General features: G+C 36.2%; 1 protein-coding gene across 1 annotated transcript in view; it reads left to right on the top strand.

Moving 5' to 3' along the window:
• The first annotated feature begins 3,451 nt into the window (after positions 1-3,451).
• Positions 3,452-6,081, top strand: part of LOC110458416 — a 15,751-nt gene continuing 13,121 nt past the window's right edge. The window contains exon 1 of the mRNA XM_021510097.1: positions 3,452-3,544. The gene's annotated coding sequence lies outside the window, so the exon portion shown is untranslated. The remainder of the gene's footprint in view (positions 3,545-6,081) is intronic.

The following is a 6,081-nucleotide window of genomic DNA, read 5'->3' as shown; positions in this document are numbered from 1 at the left end:
AAAAAATGTGTTTCATGAATCAACATATATGAATAATTGTAAACTACGGGGGAGAAATCTGTTGCTTTTAAAGTACTCTACATATCACCACAGTAATAACAAATTGAACTGATTGGTCAATGGTTTTATTTTTGAATTCAAACCTGTACCTCATCCAGTATAGTTGACGGAAATTCTAGTTGTGAATGTATATCGTCATGGTAATAACAACAATCACATTGATTGGTCAATGGTTTTTATTTTAAATTCAATCAATATAGCCAATCAAGAAAATAAAGTCAAACTTGTTATGATGTGTTGTCCCAGCAACATCATTCTATAATTATCACAGTTTACTAATTCCTATGCAAGATTGTGTTGCTGATTTTGACGTGACTATAGTGACCTCTAAACACCTATCTGGTTGGAGTATAGGACATTGACCTCAAGAGACACAGACTGCTATCAAGGACGCCTTCCCTCAGATACATGTTCTATTTTTATTACACTTTCTAGGTTTTTCCCTGACCTACACAAGTCCAAGCACCATTGACCTTGAGAGTCACGCGAGTCTAAGCATGTCAGTACGACCGCATTAACACAAGTCTATTCCTGTCGTGGTCAATGACCTCAAACACCTGCGCTATGCCACGCCAAATAGACACACAACACCTTTACAAATCGATAACAATACCTTTACAAATCGATAACAATGGATATTTAAAATCCATAACAATAGATTCCCTTTGATATATTGTCTTCGAACAATAACCTATAGAAATCAAACAAAAGACCCTATTGTTCAATAACAAAAGATCTATTGTATTTCTATTCACTAGCGCGTTAAGTACATACACGCTGCTTATATTTTTAATTTATTATTTTATTATTTCAATGAAAAGATTTGAACTATAGTGAATCATTATATAACAGCACCAAAAAGCAAAGTCTCGAGGATTTTTCCACTGATTAATGTACCATAATTTACGAAACGAAGAACATTTTTTTTTACATTTTTCAACTTCTTTACACAAAAGTGTTGATCTTAAGAATTTCAGAAGAAGGTCATGAATCTTCTTGTGGAGATTCGTATGGAAATTAAAGAACTGCGTCGACCAGGGTCGGAGGGTGACACCACTGACCTTCCTTTTCAAGCATCCAATGTAGAGGAAGTGGAAGAGATGAATAGGATTTTAGAATCGCCAGAAGAGTGCTCTAAAATGGGTAAGTTAAGATATCTTTCTGTTATGGCCATATATGTCAAATTGATAATTCTCATTGGTATATGTACGTGTATCATTAGAAAGTACCACTTGTGGAAAATCCAATTGCAGCTTCTGTATCATGATATTTCGACCAACAATTTCTCACACCCGTGGTGGGATTTCCCGACTTTTAACCTGTGTGACATTTCTCTATCACAACCTAGGATGAAATAAGCGTACGCTGCTATTATAGACAAAAAATATGTCGTCGCTACAGCAGATCAAAGAAGGAAATTCATTGAATTTTCTGGAAAATCATATATTTAACACTTTGTGTTAACAATAATGTTAAAAGATGTGAGAAAAAGAACCAATCACCCGTGGTTGAGTAAACCTCGTTCAGGACAAACAATCCCATTCCTTGGGTGAGATATCACTATTTTATACAAGAGGTGATTAATTCTATTATTATTGTTGCAGCTTTGATTAAGTAACAAATTGTATTGCCTTGTTATTTATATATTTCTTTGTAAATGTTGTTCTCTTATCTATCAGATTTGGACACTTGCACTCATTGGAGGAGGCAGCATTAATGAAAATTCAAGAAAGATCTTGCAGAAGTAAGTATATGATGCATTATAACATATACACACACACACTTCTAATCGCTAACCTTTAATAAGCCTGGGATGTTTTAAAGGATACAAATATATAGATGTATGATAATAAATGGAGAGAATTATAAATAACCAAGCTATGCATATTGAAAGATAGTATATACATGCCTCAAGCGGGACTCGAGCCTCTGACTATGACTTCGACAACATTGCATAACCGGTCAATATGTATATAGATTCAGAATAATTATTAAAATTATAACACCAGTGATACATGTATGCTAGTCCAAGAATTTTGTGGCTTAACAGGACTTCAAGTTAACCTTGATATTTTGCAATTTCAAAAATAGAAATTTAGAGGGACAAACACATCTCAAAATTGTATCAAACATAAGAGTCAGAGTTAATATTTGTGAAACTAGTCTAAAAAACACATTTTTGAGGGTTTTTAGAAGGCTAGATAAATCTAATACCTAATTATCCTTTTCTGAGCTGTTTTGAACATTTTATGATAAATCTATTCTTGTTTAAGTCTGACTTTGACTATGCTACAGAACTATATAGTTATCTAATCGTGCTTTAATGTTATTACATGACAGGCTGATGACAAATGAAGCAATGTCAGCTTACAGCATGAAGGGGGAAAAGGGGAAGAGGAAATTCCAGTCTCTAAATTTAGCCAAGGTGGTAAAAGGTATGTCATTACATTAAATTAGCTGTAAGAAAAGGTTATGAATAATTTAAACTATTGGTTATTTTAAAAACATCTACATATATAACCATGGAATATAATGTGCTTTGTATTTATGTATATAATGAAAATAAATATTATCATGTATTAAAAAAAATCTACATATATATTAAAGCATAAAATATGAGCTCTTTTTTTGTACATTATAAAAATAAATATAGAGGATCTTATATTCAAAATTTTTTGTTAATGAAGAAGCTGTAATGAAGACTATGACGTGTTCAGAGTGTCAGGCAGAGCAAGGGGTTGCCTGTGCATTAAAATATGAAATTAAAAAAAAAAGTCTTTGTTGTTTTATGTTTTCAAAATCGTGGTTAGAATTAGCCATTTTCATTACACAATATTATATACAAGAGGTCATATTTTGAAACAATCATGACGTTGACACAACGTCGGTACAACGTAGTAGTTAAAGTCACATCACAACGTTGGTACACCGTCAGAAAATGACGTCTAGAAAACTTTCACACACAACCAAACCACAACCAAACCACAACGTTAGGATCTGACTGGAATACAACGTTGTGTGCCCACTGGGTATATGTACAGATCAAGCAATCATGTACCTTAATATTTACGTTCTTAAATTTAAGACCAATTTCTTTTTTCTTTATGTGGCGAAGTTGTAAATATGGTTGGCGAAAAAGCAATAACACGAAATCAGATTCGACCCGATTTTGTCACATTCGATTATCGAAATCAGGTGGGTTTTTTATGAAAAACTTTGCACAACAGTTACCCCATAAGTAGCTACAAGTTATTAGTGTTTGCAAATTTTATCTGCTTCACAATATACAACTGAAGTACCATCAGTGTACTGGACGAAATTGCAACAACTTGTTTCGAAATGGTATGCAAATCAAGTTTACCGACTCGCCCTATTCATTTGCGCACTTGGCATGGGATGAACAGGTAAAATTAATAATTAGTGGAGTACACATAAAGCGGTAAAGGTGCACAGAAGAATCGTGGAATACCCCTTATGGCGATATGTGAGTTTATGATAGAAACCATTCAGTCGACAATTCCCACAAGTGTGAAAAATGCTTTCTCAATGCAGTAACGTACAATTAACGGAATCAGAACAGAAAGACAAATAATTAAAACCGTGATGACTAAGAATCGTGTAGATTCGGGATGTAAAGGAAAAGAAGCCGACAAAGTGTTGTTATTTTTTCAGCCCCGTCAAAACTTCCATTTGAAAAACTATTGAACAATCATGGTTTTCCTAAACAACAACTATTTTAAACTTCTTCTCAACTTCCACCAGTGGGGATAGAGCTGAGATGCTAATAAGAGTTCTATTAAATCTCTACCACTCCGTTTGACTGAAGCCTGTTTGGTACTGTCCTAGTCTTTTCTACGCCAAATTTCTGACAAATGGCCTGAAACAACCCTGACTCAAACTCTCGACCTTGGTCTGTATGTATACACATTGAAGCACCAAACCGACTAAATAATTCTGTTACCAATACATAGATTTCATGTGACTCGAAATCCCACCATATTCAATTAAATATTGGAATTTAGGCAAGGGATACTCACATTCGCAGGAAATTGCGCTTGATGAGCAAGATAACATCCTATTTAGACGTATTGAGATCCTGAACAGCCAAATTAGGGATATCAACACCAGGGTTAACCCAGTAGGGTGTGTTTACTCCTTAAATTTTAAGTCAGACCTACTTGTTTACAAAAGAGCGGGTAAAAACTCAACTATCAATTTTGGTTTGCTCAGGGATGGTGTGCATCCAATAGATATATTGGCTCGCTCTTGGATGAAGAGATTTGTATCAAAGATATTTTTTGATTGTAAATAGACATATATTGCCAACTTTATCAGTTATTTACCTTTAGCCAGTATGTCGGATACTGAGGATACTGAGGTTAAGAGTAAGTTGGTTGATACCGACCAGCGGGAAGGCGGGGGTGCCCAAGGTGATAAGGATGATATAGAAATTAATCCTGATAGTAAGGATAACCTACAAGAAATATTAGGTAAACCCTTAGCTAAGTTCTCTGAGGAGGAAATGTTAAAGATACTTATGGCTTCGGGTAAGTACCGATTAGTCCCGGTTAAAGAGGAGATTAGCTTTATGGCAAATCCTCCTAAGACACCAATTTTACCTAGGGACCGTACTAGTTCAGTATTTATGAACAGTACTGGAGTCAATGACTCAAATGTACATTCAGGTAGAGTCTCCGAGAACATTCCCAAAATCCCCATATTTTCGGGTAGTGAACCCCCTTCGAAAAGGGAGGTAGCCTATCCTGAATGGAGATACGAGATCCGTTGCTTGCATGGAGATGAGGACGTTTGGTGCAAGCAATACATCGCTCGTTGAGAGGCACAGCCAGGAAGGTACTTATACCTCTTGGAGAGAGAGCCACAATACCGGAAATACTCCATATAATTGACTCTTTGTTTGGAGATATTTCAACTCATGGCATGTTGATGCAAGAGTTTTTTAACTCTTCTCAACGACAAGGTGAGTCTGTCACTGATTTTGGGTGCAGACTCGAAAGCCTGCTACAAACTGCCATAGAGAACGGTTCTCTTAACACGTCTTCAAGAAATGACATGCTAAAGCATAAATTCTGGACCTCACTTAGGTCAGATAAGCTAAAGAGTCAGACACGTCACAAATATGACTCGTTGGATAATTTTGACACGTTACTGCGTGAGATACGGGTTGTTGAAAAGGAAATCTCTCTTTCAGAATCTGGCACAACAGGTAAAACTAACAGAAATGAAAATCCAGACAAAACTAAAAAAGGACACAGTCATGCTGTCAATTGTGAAGTTGACCAGCAACAGGTATCAGATATAGGGAAGGATTTTGAGAAAAAGCTCAAATCCTTAGAGGAAAAACTAAACTCTAGTATTGAGGCCAAATTTGACACTATTTTATCCAAACTTGGTGAAGCCTCATCTAAAAAGGATGAGCGGAGGTCAAAGTCAGGTTACAGAGGAAGAGGCCGAGGCAAGGGTCAAGGTTACAATGGTCATAAAAGAAATGACAAAGGTAAGGACCAAAAGACTGACCCAAAAGATTAGCGGTCTCTGCAGGTGGCCATACAGAGGCCGGTCAGGAGACAAATGGCCATAGTCCTAAATTTTTAGATAGACTTCTAGGTCCCTCTAACGAGGCCCTTATTAGCATTCAAGGTCAAGAGGTCATAGGTCTGATAGACAGTGGTTCCATGATTTCCACATTATCTGAGACATTTTATAATGGCTTATCCGACAAACCACCACTGAGAGAACTTCAGTCTTTGGGATTGGAGGTCAAGGTGGCTAATGGTTCACTTTTGAATTATTTAGGATATATAGAATGTAGTGTGTCTTTACCATTTTTGTCTCATGATAGTTTTGATATTTTGTTAGTTGTCGTGCCAGACACAGATTTCAACAGACAATGCCCAGCATTGCTGGGTACCAACGTAATACGTGTTGTTAAATCTTTAGCTTCAGAAGACGTTGAGCTGCCCTCAGAATGGGAACTAGCTGTGTCCAGTATAACTTGTT

Source organism: Mizuhopecten yessoensis, unplaced genomic scaffold, assembly GCF_002113885.1.
Source record: "Mizuhopecten yessoensis strain PY_sf001 unplaced genomic scaffold, ASM211388v2 scaffold9573, whole genome shotgun sequence".
Lineage (NCBI taxonomy): Eukaryota > Metazoa > Mollusca > Bivalvia > Pectinida > Pectinidae > Mizuhopecten > Mizuhopecten yessoensis.
Note: the sequence above shows the minus strand (reverse complement) of the source record. Positions and strands in the feature narration are given on the sequence as shown.